Source organism: Molothrus ater, chromosome 1, assembly GCF_012460135.2.
Source record: "Molothrus ater isolate BHLD 08-10-18 breed brown headed cowbird chromosome 1, BPBGC_Mater_1.1, whole genome shotgun sequence".
NCBI classification, from domain to species: domain Eukaryota; kingdom Metazoa; phylum Chordata; class Aves; order Passeriformes; family Icteridae; genus Molothrus; species Molothrus ater.
Window position 1 is genome coordinate 55,374,300 of NC_050478.2, and position 17,830 is coordinate 55,392,129.

General features: G+C 39.6%; 1 protein-coding gene across 1 annotated transcript in view; it reads left to right on the forward strand.

Moving 5' to 3' along the window:
* ITGA9 (integrin subunit alpha 9) overlaps positions 1-17,830 on the forward strand; it is a 245,768-nt gene that overhangs the window by 54,021 nt on the left and 173,917 nt on the right. The window lies entirely within an intron of this gene.

Below are 17,830 nucleotides of genomic sequence, written 5' to 3' on the forward strand. Positions count from 1 at the left end.
AATACAATATGCATGGGGATGGCAGGATAGCGATAGGCCTGCAATGAAATAATTGGGCTCTTGGATTTGAAGAATCCTGTGAATTTCATCTGGGCTTGAAAGCAGCAGTGGGATAGTTTAATTCCACATGCATCATAGTCCTAGGGATACAAAGAGTGCTTTCCAGGCTAAGACTTAGAAAGGGTCTGTTTTTCCTGTGACAAACTCTTTATCTAGAGCTTGCTAGGACTGTAGTTATCCTAATTTGGCAGGTGTTAAAGAAATGCCACCCAGGTGCTATTGTTTTCAGAGTCAGCACAATTTTCTTCTACACTAAAAATGTATAGAATGGATTTTAAGATTACATAGGAAGGGCATTTATCTTTTAAACCACATATGTCTTACAAACACTAATCTTTATCACCAGTCCTTACAGAAGGACTTCTTCCCATAGATGAGTTTGACCTAAATTTGATGGATAACACTTGGTACTCTCTTGTTTTAAGAATACAGCACATCCAGCTTTTTCTAAATGTATAAACTTTTCCAGGAAGCTTTTTTGTACCTAAAAACTCTGAGAATAAGAGATAAAATTCGTCCTTTAACTCCATAAACATTTTGTGCATGGCTGTTGAGAGAAATTAAAATAAATAAAGGCACCAAAAAGGAAATGCTGTGCTGTTAAATTGTGTGGATCTCTGTGAAGAAACTACATCTCTTCCATATTTTTTTTTGTTTCTGGAACAACTATTGCTGTCTGCTGTAGAAAACCTATTAAAGAAAATGTAGGCCTATAAGATTACCTTTACTTACAAAATGTATCACTGAATTTAGTAATTCTGATCTTTCTCCAATGAACACATCTGATTAGATTTCAATTTGTTGAGTTTGGATCAAAAGGAGCCATGTGCCTATCTTAACCCAATAATGATTTTTTTCATAATAGCTCTTGTAGTTTTTGGATACTACATGGAATTCATTAAAGAGCTACATATGCCTAAGAAATTATTTAAATTATTGTGACATTTCTAGATAATTTTGGAAATTCAAAGGTAAAAACTGTTCTTCTGAAAAATTCTTGGGAAATTGGATTTTTATAGTCAGGAGAAACATTTAAACATGTCTAAAAAATACCATCAACTTAAAGCAAAATAGCTGGTTATCAAACAAGGCTTCTGGTTTTCTATGTGATATAAGCAGCCATTTTTCACTGTTAGAAGAATAACAGGAAATCTTATAAAGGAGAATGAAAAGTAGTGGAGGAAGATAATCCCTATGCTTTTCTGAAAAAGATGGTGTAATCCACAAGACTACATGATGTTAGAAGCCTCAAAGAGAGCTCTGCAAACTCTGAAGGACTGAAAATGGGGTCATGATCACTGCTATCCTTAAGTAATAGCTAAGAAAATGTACCCCCTGAAAAACCAAACAAAAAGAACCCTCCACAAACTCCAACCAGAGCTCTCCTTAATTGCATATATTTGTGATGGAATGGGTGATTAAAAATATGTGGGCTTAAAATATACAAATATTTAATTTAGGCTTCCTGTTTTCCTTTTATTTACTGTATGTCTGATGAATTTTCTGGCGTGGCAAATTGAGATGTTTGTAGTTGCATCCTTAATACATTCCCTTTATTATTGTTTATTTGTGTCACTGGTCACAAAGGGATCTGTGTAGCTTAACAAAGTCAATTCTGGACTGCCTATAATGAAGGATAGAAAAGGTGTTTGGACTTGTGTGTCACCTCGTGCTAACTTGACTAACTCTGCTAGGTACACAGGGTCTCCAGTCCAAATGGAAATCTGTGGGTTAAGTTAGTTAAATGAAAGCCTGTTCCAGGCCTTGCTGGATGATACTGTTTTATCAATATGTAATTCTAGTATGCTGAAGGCACAAAATGGAAGGACTGAGAAAAGCCACTGAAAAAAACAGATCTCTACCAACTGCCTGCATTTTTTGATAGATTTGATCTCAAGAAACCCCAGCAAAACTGAGCGCTAAAAGAGTTGCAGTTTGCAAATAAACTAACATTTAATTTTTTTACAATTGGTAAGTGTTCATGTTTTGAGCATGACTCATTTCCTGTTTCTGATTCCCTTTCAGGCCAGTAGCTACTTTTCTTATTGCTGCTACTGAATTTGACTATTAAAGTCTGTATTTCCTCTTATCCGTGTGACTAAGTGGATTTCAGAATGTTTGTAGGATACATGTAGCTGGGATCTTCATCTTGTACGCGGCAGGGTATCAAATTACAGGTCAAGTTGCTAGAGCTGTGGTAGTTAATGAAAAAACACGGTTTCTGGTTGAGAACAGAGAATTAAATCGAACCACTTTAGGACTTCAAAATGCATTATGTATGGTTTTGTAGTGGGCATAGAGTTGTAGAGGAGTGATATGGTTTTATGACTCTTTTATACTTTTCTTTTATACTTTTTCTTTTTCCATCCTCAATGGAACCTTTTGATGATTACTAGTTAAGAAACTTTCTTTAGTATACATTGGTAATAAAACCAATACTGACAGAAACTCAGATGTCATCTCCAAAAGCTGTATTGTTTAAATTTAAACAACTTTTGAAGGTTTGACTGATACATTGAGTAGAACATGGCTGTTAGTTGAGAAGTTCGGGAGCACCCCAAGCTTTCTTATGTCAATATATAACTGATCCCTTGTGGCTCTTAGAAGGTGCCTCACTGCTGGACCATTCTTCTTTCAGCTCTCTGGGGATGATGGTGCTGCTGCTAAAGATCATCTCTCCTTCAATGGTGATAAAGAGCAGATGAGTGCCTCTTGTGAAAACTGTCTGTCAGTTTTGCTGGAGTACAGGGATGCAAAGTTTAAATCTGATTAGCTTTTTTCCCCTTTCTTTTGTAAAAGGATTTGAGTTTTTTTGGTATAAGGAATGGTGGGAAAATGGAATGTGATACCAAGAGGAAAAGAAGCAGAGTTTGCAAAAGGGAATGGAATCAGAGAAGACTAAGAAAACAAATGGATTTGGAGGCTTTAGAAGTTTCTCCTTAATATCTGGGTGTGCAGCTGAAATGTAGAATTTTCTCATGGCAACTGCACTCATTTGATGGTGTTCAGAAGATTAGGGCAATGGGCTTAAGAGGTGCTGTGATTAAGGTAGTGACTCTGAGGAAACATTGTTTCCCTTTTCCAATAACTGCCTTGATTGTCTCCTGGTTATGTGGGCTCTCCTAATATTTAGGATAGCTGTATTAGTGTATAGGATGAGAATTTTACAGAGATACCAAAGGACATGGTGCCTGCAGATTTATGCAGGATCAAAACACATCTTCCTTGATTTATCACAAAGGTGTAATGGTGATCGTGTTGAAAGCCCCTTCAAGAATTCCTGCATTTATAAAGAAGTACCATCTGGTTTCTTACCCCACTGTAGGGCAGCCAGCTGGGCTGCTTATTGCTACCAGTCACTGTTGTCTGTGTACAGAGTGTACGCTTTAATAGCTGCAGACACCATCAGCAGAACTGGCACACGATTAAACTAGACACAGCATTTATATTTCTCAGGGATCTTGTTCTTGGTTGCTTTAAGCAGTTTCATGTAAGTCATAACATTAATTCTCAATGGATCCAGACGTAGCTTATGGGAAGGGTGGGGCTGAGAAGTAACAGCCTTTGCATAATATTTGTGTAAGTGAAGAACTAATGTTTGTATGGACAGGTTTGGAAAAAAAACACTTTTCAACAGAAATCGCACAGTTGTGCTTTATTCATTGCTGAGTCCTGTTGCCAAAAATTTGCATTTTTATGGGTATGTTTCTGGTCTTTGTTTGCCATGCATCACTTGCTTTTAAAGATACTCTAGGCTGCTGACATCACACAAACAATCTAGTGCTGCTCATCTATTTCAGTCAAGGTCTGTGGCCATGTTTGTTTCTCCCTCTACAGCTGTTTGATCTCATATGAGGGGGTTGCATGTATTGAAGTCTTTTCTTTTTGAATCATAGTACCCGAGCTTTTTTCTAGAGATTGCGTAACAAAGCATTTTATCTCAGTAACATCGGATGTAGAGATTGACCTTGATGACCTTGATCATATGCTTTCTTCTGAGAGTTGCCTGCCTGTGAATTAATATCTCTATGTAAAGGTTTGGTTGGTAGCATTACAGGATAGAGATAACACTTGAAGCAGAGGCTGCTTTTCCAGCAACAACAACAATGAAAACTTGGTCATGATTATCTAGAATTTTACAGGGTTTGGACCACTTGGTAGACAAAGACAATACTGAACTGTTCCAGCCTGTAATAAAAAGTTTATCATCACTACAAGATAAAGCTGCTGTGTAGTTTTACTAGGAATGATGTGTGGTTAGATTCAGTACTAAGACTGAGACAGTACTCTACTGAGAGCAGAGTTGATGCCTTTGGGTTTGTTAATTTTGCTTGTTTTATGTAACTTTTGCAGAGCTAACTGGAGAAACTGCTAGGCCCAGCCAGATGCAATCATAACATGTGTGTAGCCTTAAAAGGCTGTGGGATAGGTGGGGTGATCATGAAGCATGGACAGGGGTTTATTTACAAGAAGCATGCTTTCCAGAAGAGTTCTGTTTTCCAAAACTGTGCAAAGTCCACTGATAATCTATAAGGATAGCCTGCCTCCCCTCCAGCAGAGCAAAAGAAATGTGAAATACAAATTAAAAAAAATTAAGTAGTGTTATTTTGTTGCCTTATTCTGTAAAGTGATCAGTCATCTCTTTTTGGATAAATTCTGTCTGGCACTGAGTAGCGCTGATGTCTCACCTTGAAAAATAAGCCAGGGAGAAGAGAAGCTGCATTTTTTCCTGCATAGCTCATATGGACAAGAGAAGAAAGTGGTCAGCTGCATAACTGTTTTTATCACCTCTTAGTTAAATGGATTTAGGAGTACCAGAAGGAGTAAGTGACATCATTGAGCTGAGCATTAACTGTATAAAGATTTAAATACTGTTAATGATCATGGAGTTATCTTCGGCTTTTTCAAAGATTTTTACAAGGCTCACCAAGAACAAGGAAGATTATCTTTCAGGGATCAGTTTATAGTCCAGTTAAAAACTGTCCTGCACAATAAGACCAAAATCAAGCTGCCAGATATGCTTCCCTTCCTTTCAGAAGGGGACCCATGCTGCAAGTAGTTAAGTGCTTTGAGATCTGTAAGGGCTAGTAGTGCAGCTAAGTGGGAAAATAAGTTGTATCAGATACTGTACTGTTAACTCTTTGGGAGCTTTTTAGTGGACAGTGTAGCTAGAGAGCTGTGTGGTAGCCCAAAAGTGCTTGTGTCTTGAGGCCATTGGGAGGTTTTCAGCTGTGAGCTGAAGGCAGAGGTTTTGTCTAGAAATCCTCCTCTGCCCATCCTCACAGGTTTTTAAATAAATTACTCTTTTCCCCCCCTCTTCTCACATTGTTAGGTGATATAATTGGGTGAGTGACTATCTTCTTCTTTATAGTTGGAGAGTTGTCTATGAATGCTTTCTGCTCTGTACAGAGCTTATCTGTCATAAAATCTATGAAAAAAATCCAATTTAAAGTCTTAACAAGGTAATTGATTTTATTGAAATTCACTGTTGCTCTTTGACTTTTACCATTATGTATGAAAAAGGCCAAATATGTTGTTTATGGCCCAGGCAGAAATTTGGTTGCTATGGTGAAGCAGCTGTCAAAGTGCCTGGCTAATCATATTTATGAATCCAAGCAGAGATTGTGGTCCCCAAATGAAATAAATGGCATTTTGAATGAGGCTCAGTTAGTAGACTTGCAGCACAGTAACTGATGAAATTCTGCCTTGCCTCCCTTTTTTAAACTGTAGTGTACCCTGCTGAACCCTAAAAGGGTGCAAATCTTTAATCTTGAGCCTTTTGATGTACTTGTCCCTTTGATATGTTTTGTAATGGCAAAGAAATATGATTTATTTTTCAAGCAGAGTATCTCAAAAAAGCATATTTCCCAAGTTTTGGCAGAGTTGAGAATTATTTTTACTGTGTGCAGACTCTTAGTGAAGCATGACACTTCACTGCTGCTTTTAGATATTCAGTTGCAGACATATGCCTGGCTTTGCCATCTGCCCACTGACATATTTCTGTCTGATACTGTAGTTTCTCAAAAAGAGATTTCATTTGCAGATAAAAGCCTTTGGAGATTGGGAGGCAGATTTAGGCCTCAACAGAGCATAGCACTTTTAGGGTGGAGGCTGGTCAGAGGGTTGGGGATCCTCTCCTACAACAACAGGCTGAAAGGTTTGTGGTTTTTCACCCTGGAGAAGAGATGGCTTCAGGGAGACCTCATTGCAGCCTTCCAGGACTTGAAGGGGACTTATAAAAAAGAGTGACTTTTTTAAAACTAATAGACAGTAGGTTTAGATTAGAGATTAGGAAGGTCTTTATTCAGAAGTTGGTGATGCACTGGAACGGGTTGGCCAAAGAAATTGTGGATGCCCTGTCCCTGGAAGTGTTCAAGGCCAGGCTGGATGGGGCCTTGAGCAACCTGGTCTAGTGAAAGGTGTCCCTGTCTGTGAGGTATGTGGGATTGGAATTAGATGATTTTTAATGTCCCTTCCATCCCAAGCCTTTCCATGATTCTTTGTTACCAGAGTCCACAGATTTGTGAGGCAGTCCATGGGACTTATATCTGAAAGAAGTAATGGCATTTCCCAGTGATGGCACTTTAGGAAGTGAATGAACAGAGATGAAAGCTTGCTTTGTGCTAGGAAAAAATAATTTTAAAAGGCAGGTAATGATGGATAGGAATATTTTTGCTTTCTCTGGAGCTCCTGGTTAGCTGAAGAGTTCTTCTCAGGTGGAAAGAAGTAGCAGAGAAGGCAACAGTACTGTTTTCGAAACTTTCTAACATGTTTTTTGTAGAGTTATATAAACTAAATACATGATGGCAAATTGTGCTGTGAAAGTTTATTATTTGCTTCTTTCGAACAAATTGACATTTAAGGGCGATACACTTAAGGGTAGAGTTTTGCTGCAGAAAACTGCAATAGAGAACAGCTTGTTTATCTTAGTGGTTTTCCTGTTTAGAATACATGGAAGAATATCAGAATGTGCGCTAATCTCAAACACACGCACACACACATATACCAACAACACACACACATGCACATGGTCACCTTCTCCTGTCTAAACTGGGGAGTGCCTTAAATTATTACCTTTTCATTTTGCTACCCTTAGAAAGGAATGACCAGGGCATCAGGAAACACTGAAAGCAAATTCCAATAGAAAACTCTAGGCTAAAGAGAAAAGAATAAATTTTGCTGGCTGTGGCTTCTGGGTATGTTCCAAACCTGTAACATCCTCTTAGTCAGAATAGAGTCTTCCTAGAAGACTCCTACTTGTGCTGTGTTTAGTTTGGGTGGCAACAACATAATGCTAATCCAGTGCCCTAGTTCATACCAGAAGTGCATGTCAATGTGTTTAAAGAAATGTGGGAATAATAGGTTGCGGCATAGAGCTTCTTTCGCACAAAATGCCTTTTCTCCCTTTCTCTCATAAGGAGATACTTAATACGTAACTTCAGGTGTGGAATTCATTTAGTCTTGACCTCCTAGGGTCCAGAAATTGAGAAAAGGTGCTTACTCTGTCAAGTTACCTTCACCCTCACATACCCACAGCACTTGCATAAGCAACAGGGTAGTTACAGTTGGTATGATTGTGCTGGTGATCAGAAGTTAAATCCCTAGTGATACACTTCTAGTTTGTTTTTTTTATTTGTCAATTCACCTTAGAGCTCTGTGGCTTCTCCTGGAATCCTAGTTACTTTAGGGAATGTTTAGTATTTTGTATTAATATTACAATAATGTGTAGTATTTTTTTCTGTATTAGCTGTTCTACAGAGATTTGAAATGGATATTTATTCAGGAATTTAAATTATTTTCCCCTTGCCCACAATATCTTTGCCCTGATGGCATATGCTTAAGCTTGTTTCCTGACTTCATACTAGATGCTCTTATGCATTTGATGCATTAGGCAAATTAGATTGTTTTGATTTTACAACAGCCTTTTCTACCTTATGTCACCAACTGACCACTATGCTCGCTTTCAGTGGTCACTTTTGCTTGGAAAAAATAGTCATAGTTGTACAAAGTGTACTTATGAAAGCTATCCTCAAAGCAGTGAGGTAGTCAAATGTTAGGAATATGTGCAATCTTAATTTGAGGGTTTATTGTCAAGTTATTAACCACGTTTTCTGCCTAAGTTGCATGTGTTGGTGTTTGTGATTTCTCATGTGTAACATGGGACGTTTCTTGTAAAAAAGTCTTCCTTGAAAATATTTGTGAACATTAATCTCCTTTGTGAAAACCTAAAAAATACTTAACAATGAGTGACTTTTGCATGCTTTTTATAGAAGTTGGTTTATTTCCATCTTGCTGTTCTAGTTAGTTTTAATCTCCATTTATGAATCGGCTTTAAGGCCCTGAATATGTCTTACTTTGAGTTATATGAACATGAGTAATACCATAAGGGTAGGACTGGGTGATAGCCTGACTGTAACAACAAAATACAAAAACAAAAAGGGAGATAATCCTGTAGTAGTTTAGTAGTTTATATTGCCCCCCTTTTAATTTTTTTTTTTTTGGCCTGGGACAAGGCCCAGGTCTAGTGTTAAATTCTAGACTGAAATGTGAAAAGTTAGTGGAAAGTCTAAGGGAATCTAAGATGAGAGTAAATTAAATTTACTACTTCCTTCTTAGATAACAAAAGAAGTTGAAAATACAATGGGTTAAACTTGTCATGACTTGGTAACTTTCATCCTATGAGCAGACTTACAGCTGTTCATTTGGGAAGATTGACTAAAAGAGAGCAGACATTAATAACTTTAGTGAGAAGAAAAGAGTGTAAAAATTGAAACAAGTAACAAAGAATGTATGTAACAAAACAGGTTGGCATAAATTTATACCTTCTTTTGCATATTTTTGACCTACTAGAATATAGATAGTAGCAAGTGAAATGTACCATTAGCCATAAAAAGCAGTTTTAGTAAAGGCAAAGTGTATAGGGAAATGGTCTGAAAAAAAGGCTTTAAAATTCCTTTCTTTTAAGAAACTAAGCTCTATCGCTTGGCTTGCAAATCTGGCTTGTGTGCTCTTACTCAATGGGCTAGAAAGGATGCCAAAATTGAAAAGCCAAGGTTATTGTCATGTTAGGGAAAGTTTCCTCTGACCATCCAGGAGCCACTGGCAGTTACATTCCCACCACTCCAGACTTCTGCTGCAACCAAACCCCCCTCGTAGTGGGATGGCCCTGCTTGACTCCCCACACACACACCCCACTCTCATGCAATCAGACAGGTTTCCCTCACAGTCTTGACAGAAGGTATCCCACAGCCAAGCCTCAGATGTCGGGTTCCTTTAAGTAATTTAATCGTGGTGCAGCAACATGATTACAGCTCATTTGGACTTCATCCAAAAAATCAGTAGGATTATTGAAGTGCAACAACTCATCTGGTTTTCATGTTGATATTTCCAAAGATCCTAATTGTCTCTTTAGTGAGTGATTGCATCAGTCCAGGATTTTGTGAGCTGTTGTGATTAGGAACCACCACTGGTACGGTCCTTTGTATAAAGGAGTGCTTTATATAAACCACGGAAGTGCTCATGGCTTATAAATAGCCAGGGAAACACTCACCATGGTGGATGAGGAAATTGTAAGGTTTGAATGTTTTAAGGGTTGTTTTCTTATAATAGACATCCCCAATATAATCCCCAGTATAATCTAAATCTAAATCTTTTGAGAAAGCAAAGTTTAGACAGGACATCCTAAGAGAGGTTTTCCTCTCTTTTACCTCAGATTTCTGGCTTGTCTGCAGCTGCATTGTAGGAGCATTTCTGAGACTGTAGGCAGGTCCTATTAGTTCTAGTCAGAACCAGAAAAAAAAAAAAAGGTGAGAAATAATTCATATCTTATTAAGAAAAAGAGAAAAAGAAAAGTCCAATGCTTGAAAAGGCTTATGTAAATGTATATGCGCTAGAGTTTGGTACAGCTGCAGTGTTTGCCATCGGAGCAATGCCGTGTTCTCAGCTGAGAAGCAGGAAATTAAATAAGTAGGTGTGAAGAAGAAATGAAGACCATCAATTTTGTGTATATATACGTGTCATATGCTTCTAACGTCAAGTTGCAAGGACTGTTTAAATGAATTTAGGATCTAATGATGTGTTTTTAATTGTCATATATGTCTCATCTTCCTTTATTTTCCTTTCCAGCTTGATTTTTTCCTACTTAGAGATGTGTTACATGTGTGCTATAGGGAAAGGCAGTCAGCCAGATGTTTATGCTTTGTGATGTATTTTGGAAAGGACAAAATATGAAAGAATGATACCTGGGAGTCTTCACAGCAAAAGAGATGTAGTTTAGCATGTTGGTTTTTCTACTACTAAGTTGCTTCTTGTTCTGCTGCATTCCTTCCTCCAGTGTCAGGCTGGATAATCAGTGTAGGCCCTGGGACAAGTGTTGCCTAGCAGTGTGCCAACAGCTCAGCATTATCCAAAATGAGCTCAATTTGTGATCCTTGGAGAGGTTACCTTAGATTTCCAAGATCTGGCAAGCATACTGACAAACTTAAACTCTGCCTAGGAGCTCATTGGTTGATGCTGGACCTTCAGCTCACTCTAGGGTTTGGCAGATGAATTTACCATACCTCTGTTGCAAAACACTTTTCTTTTAAAACCTTTTTTTCAGTGGACAAGTATCAAAACTCTGTCTGTAACTATAGGAGGCAGTGTTTTAAGTGAGTGTGCTAATTTCCCTCATAGGTACTTGGTAATAACATAGTTAAGGAGCAGTATGATCAGGTTATGCTCGTTTGTGTACCACTTGCAATTTTTAACAGAATGGAATGGAATAATGGAATATTCTTATTCAGTTTTGTCCTCACCATTGATCTATTCTCCACCCTCAGAAAAATTTTTCCTTTTGAGGTGTTGCAGGAGCTTACTTTTGTGGATGCATGTGGGTATGCAATACAAGACTACATCAAGATGTGGGCAGCAAATAATTACTTTATGTACACCATAAACAGAAATTATGGAAGTTTTGACTCATAAGACTGAAGCATTGGACAGATGTATGAAACTAACTCAAAATATGCAAGTTAGTTTCATGCTCGTGGGAAAGGACTTTTGGTCATTAAGTGTCTGTACAAACAAATCTCTACTTTTACTTTAGGATTATTTCCACTAATATACTAATATTTTTACTAATATTTACAAATTTTTAGTATGCATTTTCAGCTTATCCTTCATTTTATACAGACCATAGATTTCTAAGTAATGAGTGGGAATAAACTCAGTCACTTGTATCACTAAGCATTCTGCTTTCTCTTTGTCTCTCACTTTGGAGCAGATTTGTTCATACGAAGAGAGAGGGAATGATGCTGGGGCTCATGTTATTTTTCCATGTATATTAATGTACATGTACATTTAATCTGTAAATTTAAATAAATCACCCCTAATCAAAGTTGCTTTGAAAAACAAAGCCTGTTTAAAAGGAATTTTTTAAGACATCATCTTTAGGAAAGGAGAAACAATACTGGTATAGTAGCATCTAAAAATGCCTAAGAAGACATGAACTTTTATGAATTTTTACTGTGCTTATCATGAACAAAAGGACATTTAGGAACAGGTCTTTACCCCTTGCATATGATAATCTCTCTGAACTGCTCTTGCTCTGCTTGCTTGAGAATAGCTGTTGGATAATCCAAAGAAGGAGAAGTCACTGAGGGAAATGAGAGATGGCTGCAGCTCTTGCATGCATCTTTCCTACTTATCTCAAATAGATCTCTTTCAAGCCTAGCTTTTAAAAACACAATTGAAATGGGTAATGGGATCCTTACTTATCCATGATTTTTGCCAATGTGATGGTTTTGGTCAGTTTGTCACTGGAAGTTTTCTACTGCTGCTTGGTTCAGGGAGGCAAGTCATTCCCCTGCTATGCTGTAGGGTACCTTCCCACAGGAGACAGTTCCCCTTGATCTTCTCCAACCTGGTTCCAATCTCGTGAGCAGCAGTCCTGCCAAAACTGCTGCAAGGTGAGTGCCTCCCTCAGGGAACAGTCCCCCCAAAACTGCTGCAGAATGAGTTGCTCTTCCACAGGGTGCAGTCCTCCAAGGACAGGCTGCTCCAACCTGGAAGCAGGGCCCCCTCTCTCCACAGTGTCTCCCACTGGATCACAGCCTCCTCCAGGCACCTGCTCCAGCATGAGCGCCTCCCCCATGGGCTGTGGGCGGATCTCTGCATCCCCCGTGGACCCCCATGGGCTGCACGGCTGCTTCACCGTGGTCTTCACCATGGCCTGTAGAGGCATCTCAGCTATAGCGCCTGGACCACCTTTCTGCCCCTCCTTCTCCACTGACCTTGGCGTCTCCATGTTGTTTCCCTCACATGTTCTCACCTCTTCTCTGCCTAGAAAAAACAGTGCCCCACTTTGTTTTGATTTTCTTTTTAGATGTGTTATCACAGAGGCGTTACCATCATCTGTCATTGGCCCAGCTTTGGCCAGCAGCATGTCCATCCTCAGAGCCACCAGGGATTGGCTCTGCTGGACATGGTGGAAGCTTCCAGTAGCTTCTCACAGAAGCCACCTCTGTTGCCCCCTGGTACCAGAAAGGGCTGAGCAAAACCAACACAACCAGCCAGTGGTTGTGTACTGTGGCACTAAACCAAACCCCCAGAAGTGTTTGCCACCATATACAAAAATATACCAGGCCCTTTCTTATGCAGGCAGTAGTGACCAAGAACATGCACTGGCGGGGGCATTGGGAGTCATCTCTGCCCATCAGTTAAAGGGCAGATGCAGTGTTTACCACACCACCTCTGCAGATAGATAATGGGTGGATGGATTTTGTGAGTTGTCTACACTACAGGTAACTGAAACATTGGTATCTTCTCTATGTTTTTAGTTGTGACTTTTTTTATAGAAGGTGTATTGGTGTTTTAATGTTGTATTTGCAAATGGATCTTTTTAGTTGGCAGCCCTCAGGCTTTTGTCAAGCAGGTAGAATTTTCCATTTTAGCCTACAAGAAAGTGGTGTTTTCCCATGTAATCTCTTTCTCAAGTAGTGCAAAGAGAATAAGCTATGATGCTGAGCATGTTTCATTCCAGCTCAGTCAAGGAATGAGGCTCCAAGGCCTCATTCTACTTTAGGCCTTGGAAGAAACTCTTGATTCTACTTTCAAGGGGACGTAGCATGACTTACTTAAGACATTTTCTGAGATTGTCAGGAATAAGATGCCAGCACTGGTCATCTGGGAGAAAAAGTCAGCTGTACTGTCATTAGGCTGATATGCATAATGGGTGATACTCATCATACATCTGTTACTTTTCACCTTTGGTTGCCTTGAATTTGTGGCAAGAAATAAACATTTTTAGGGCATGACTCTCTTGGGCCACTCCATATGTGTGTTTTAGGGCAAGACAAGTAAGACTCCATTTGCTAGGTCTTTACTGATGCACAAAAAAGCCAAAAGCAACCTATTGGAGGTTGACATTGTATTACAGATGTATTGTATTGTATTACCATTTTATTACCTCCAACATTTAGCCAAAGCAATCCCACTCAATCCAGTCCATTGTTGTCTGATATTATTTACAAGTTAAGAAGGAAAAAATGCCCAGCTGGTAATAATACACTGATCTGTTTCCAATATTCTGTTTATTAAGTGAATCAGATTGAATATTAGCCAAAGGACTGGAATAGAGAATTGGTACAGTCAAAAATAAGTTTTTCACTTGACCCCTATCCCTTGCAGCCAAATAACGTGAAAGAAAATCCCATACTTTTTAGCTGTAAATCTGAACTCAACTTGGGGACATATACAAGGTCTCATTGAGTGAAAAGAAATTAAAGTGAGCACAGTGCAATTTTGTTACCATATGATAAATTCGTCTACACCTGGTGAGTTAACACAATGCTTCTTAAAAAACCACTGGCCTATGGAACTGCACAATGCCCATGGTGTAAGATGTACAACTGCAAGTTCACCAGTCCCATTGCCCTGCTAATTTAGTAGATTGTCTGTAACACTGGGGTCCCTGATAACTAGGGACCGGACCATCAAAGAGACCCCCAGGACAGAAGAACTCATGCATAAAGGGGAGGGAAAATATGTTAATGATTTTGGGGAAAATATTATAATATATATGTTTAATCTGGGACATCAATGAATATGTATGTAAAATACAGTATATAAACAGAAACTTTCCTGTGCTCAGCATGTATGACTTTAGGAGGACCTATCCCCCTTGGGTATCTGGCCAAATAAAGAATGCTTGCTTTTCAATGTTACATTAGTATTAAGGAGTTTCTTTTTTACTGGATTTTTTGGTAACAGCTCTGTCCACTGTTCCTGCTTTTTTTCTGTCTGCTAGTCATGGGATAAAAGATACAAGAGTCTTTTATACATCTACATCCTAATTCTCTCCAGCTTTACTGAAATATGATCTGATGGATAGCCATAATTATCAAACTTGTGTTCCTGTGTTACAGCTGGGTATTCCACCCTGCTTTTTTAAGATGGCAACCAATCCACATGAGAGGTCATCATAGCCTTTCTATTGAGAGTTGTAGTAGTAGCTGGATCAGAGCTCCAGCAAACAACTCAACAGCTGTGAAAGATGTTAGTTAAATGGTTTAAAATAGTTTATTTTATTTTCACTGAAGAGCTTAGTGGTAGCATTATTATGGTCTACTTCTTTTTCATGTTGAAACGACCATAAAATTTACCTTGTGTTTGGAGCCTATCATATTTTACACCTTATCTTTTGAAAATTGAGTGGGCATAGGGGTAAAACCTGTTTTATTGAAAATTATATGAACATGAATTCAAAAGTATAACTCCCTTGCCATTTTTGTCATTATTTAACAATTTGGAGAGCAGTCAGTGGAGTGTAGAATGCAAATGGCAGGGCATGGGAATGCTAGTGCAAGGGGATATCTGAGGTTTGTGTTTGGACTCTGTCAGAATTAAGTGCCATCACCTTTTTCTTCTTAGCAATGACCACAGCTATATTAAATACTTCAGTTTTGTTGAATTGTCATATATTTTGTTGAGCTGAAAGAACTAGCTGGTGAACATCTGCATAAGAGTAAAGCAATATTGGTTGTACATGTGAAGGCTTGTCTCTTAGAAGCTTCTGTGGGGAGGTTGATTCAAAGTGTCAATGGAAAGAATTGTGCTAATCTGAAATGGCTTTTGCTGAGTACTGTGACAAAGTGGTTGGTGGGTAGGAATGTGTCATGAACAGTAAGGAAAAATAATTGCTGTTCCATAGCAAACAACATTTTTGATGCGAAATTGCATTCTTGCTGCAGCACATGTATTTCAGTCTCAGTGTTGTTTTCCTTTGTGAAAGACCAGGTTGCCTTTGCCATGGAAAGAGGAGAGAAGAGTGCTGGACAATTTTTGTCTTGCTGTCAACAGACAAGCAAAACAATACATAAGCTGCAGCAGTGACTTCTGGTGTAGGCAAATTTATTGCTACAGAGCTGCAGCAGCCTGGATTTCAGTGATCAGGAATACAAAGAGGGACCAATTTGTTGCCTTAGTGGTTACCAACCTGCCAGCACCATCTCTGCCCACCATCTCTAAGACCCACACACTTGCAGCACTGCATGGCTTGTGCACTCTCAAGCTCCTCTCCTCTTCCCAGGAGAGAGCATCCTCTACTGTTGAGGCCCATGTCAGAGGAGTCATGCAGTGCTCATGGATCATGGACCTGGCATTTCAAAGACAGGGTAGCAGACATAAAAATGACTACTGGAAAGGTAGGCCTTATTCCAAGGTTTCAACTCACACCTTGGAGATGTTTTGGGGATTTTCTTCCCTTTGTGAGATGTACGCATGCAAATATTTTGTTAGGTTGGTGTAATGGTTTTGGGTTGTCAATTTGAAATTTCACTAATTTTGAGATTTCTTGGCCAATGCACCAATGAGTATGGTGGGTTTTAGTGATGGTTAAACACCAATGTACTTACTTCTTGCTGTGAGATAGGATTAGGAGAAAGGCGAAGCAGGCTCAAAACCTTAGAAGAGTATAAAGAAATTTTTATTAACAGTAACTAAAAGAAAAAAGTAGTAAGAATCAAAATAAACCCTTTAGAACACTTCTCTTTCCCCCACAATCTTTTCTTTCCTTTTCTTTTTCAACCTTTTCTTTCTCATCCACTGACAATGTAAAGAAACAAAACTTAAAATTTCCAGTCAGTTTACCACCTCTAAAATAGTCTTTCTTTAGTTCACTTAGGGAGAGAAGTCCTTCTTGTTAATGTTATGGAGACTTCTCCACAGGAGGAAAAGACCAGTTCTCTAGTAGTTCTTAATTTCCTCATGGATAACAGACGCCCCAGGGAATCCTGCCATGTGAAGTCCCTCCCATTTTCTCCAAGTCTCCCACAGCTTGTTGATGGGCTATGTCAATTTATGGGGTATTGTTTTAAAGATGAGCTGTTAAAAGGCAGAAGTTCTCATTATCTATTTCTAAAATCATCTTTATCCCTGGGAACAGAGATCTCCTCCTGGGGGCACAGGATTACTCTTCTCTCTTTCTCTGTTCAAACTTTTTATGGGATCACAGCTATTTTAACATCTTATTTTAACATGGAGGCTTTTGCTCAATATAAATTTGAACCTTTTATCTCCTCATAGTTTCATGCGTTATAGGGAAAGAGGTTTTTTCCATAGTTTATAGGAGGATTTCAGTCCCAAGATCAAGGCATCTCCTCATCGCTCCCATCTGGGACTTGACTTCTACTTTACTAACCGCGATGTTTTCATGTTGTTCCTTTACATGCTTGCATCTTGTTCCTTTTTCTCACGCGGGGGTGGATTGAAGCACTGAAATGGTTAACATGTTGCCTGGGCCTCACAGGTGGTTACTTGACCCTGGTAAGTTGTGGCAGGAGCTGCTGCTCGGAAGTGTGGTTAGAATCTAGTCAGCCAGGCCAGAACTCAGCAGCCGCACACCGGGGGTGGGGCGTGGCTTCTCCTTCCCCCTGCACAATGATTGTGGCAGCTTCCACGGGTAAAATTCCCGCGCGGACCTGGTGCTGCTCCCGGGCCCCAGAGGGCTCAGCTGGGCCCCCGGGTTGGGGGAGGGGTGTAGTGAGCAGCTAGATGTCCGCAAGGTCAGCTCCACCCAGCCCGCGGCACCCCCCTCTCCCTGCCCGGCCGTCGATGGGGGGGTGGTGCCGGCAGGCGGCCCAGGGAAGGGGCTCCCCGCAGGCCCGCCCGGCCCAGCCCGGCCGAGACCGAGGCCGGGCCAGCTGATGTTACCTCGTTCCCGACTGGAAAAAACAGAGGAAGTTCCGGGCTTTCTTACTTTTTTTTTACATGTGTGTTTCACAGAAGCATGTGCGATTTTCACTGGTTGGAAGTTTTGCATCACTTCCCTAGATTTCCACCCTCTGAGGATGTGTACTGTAGTTTTGCAAGTTCTGAGTCAATATAGTCATACCTGGTAGCCATATTGTTGTATGGATTTATTTTTACCAGGGTTTCCAGTGCTTTTCTTGGCTGATGTGATTCACAGCCCTAAAAATTTATCCTTCTCTGGCAAAGACTGTGTATCTAAGGATTATTGGCAAATTTAAAAGCTCTTGCATATGTATTTTGCCAAGTAGTACAGAAATTTGTAAGAATTGCATGAAATTAGGTGTGAACCTAAACTTCCCCTTGCACAGATGATTGAGGCAGGACTACTTTCTCTCTGTCCCAGAGCCAGATCCATTGCACACTCTTCACCAGTGAAGCCTTGGCTAACCCTTCAGCTAGAAGACTGTATTAACCAGATTTTAGAATAAAAATGTGGATTCATAGAGAGATCCATTACACGCTGAAGAGCAGATTGGCTCAC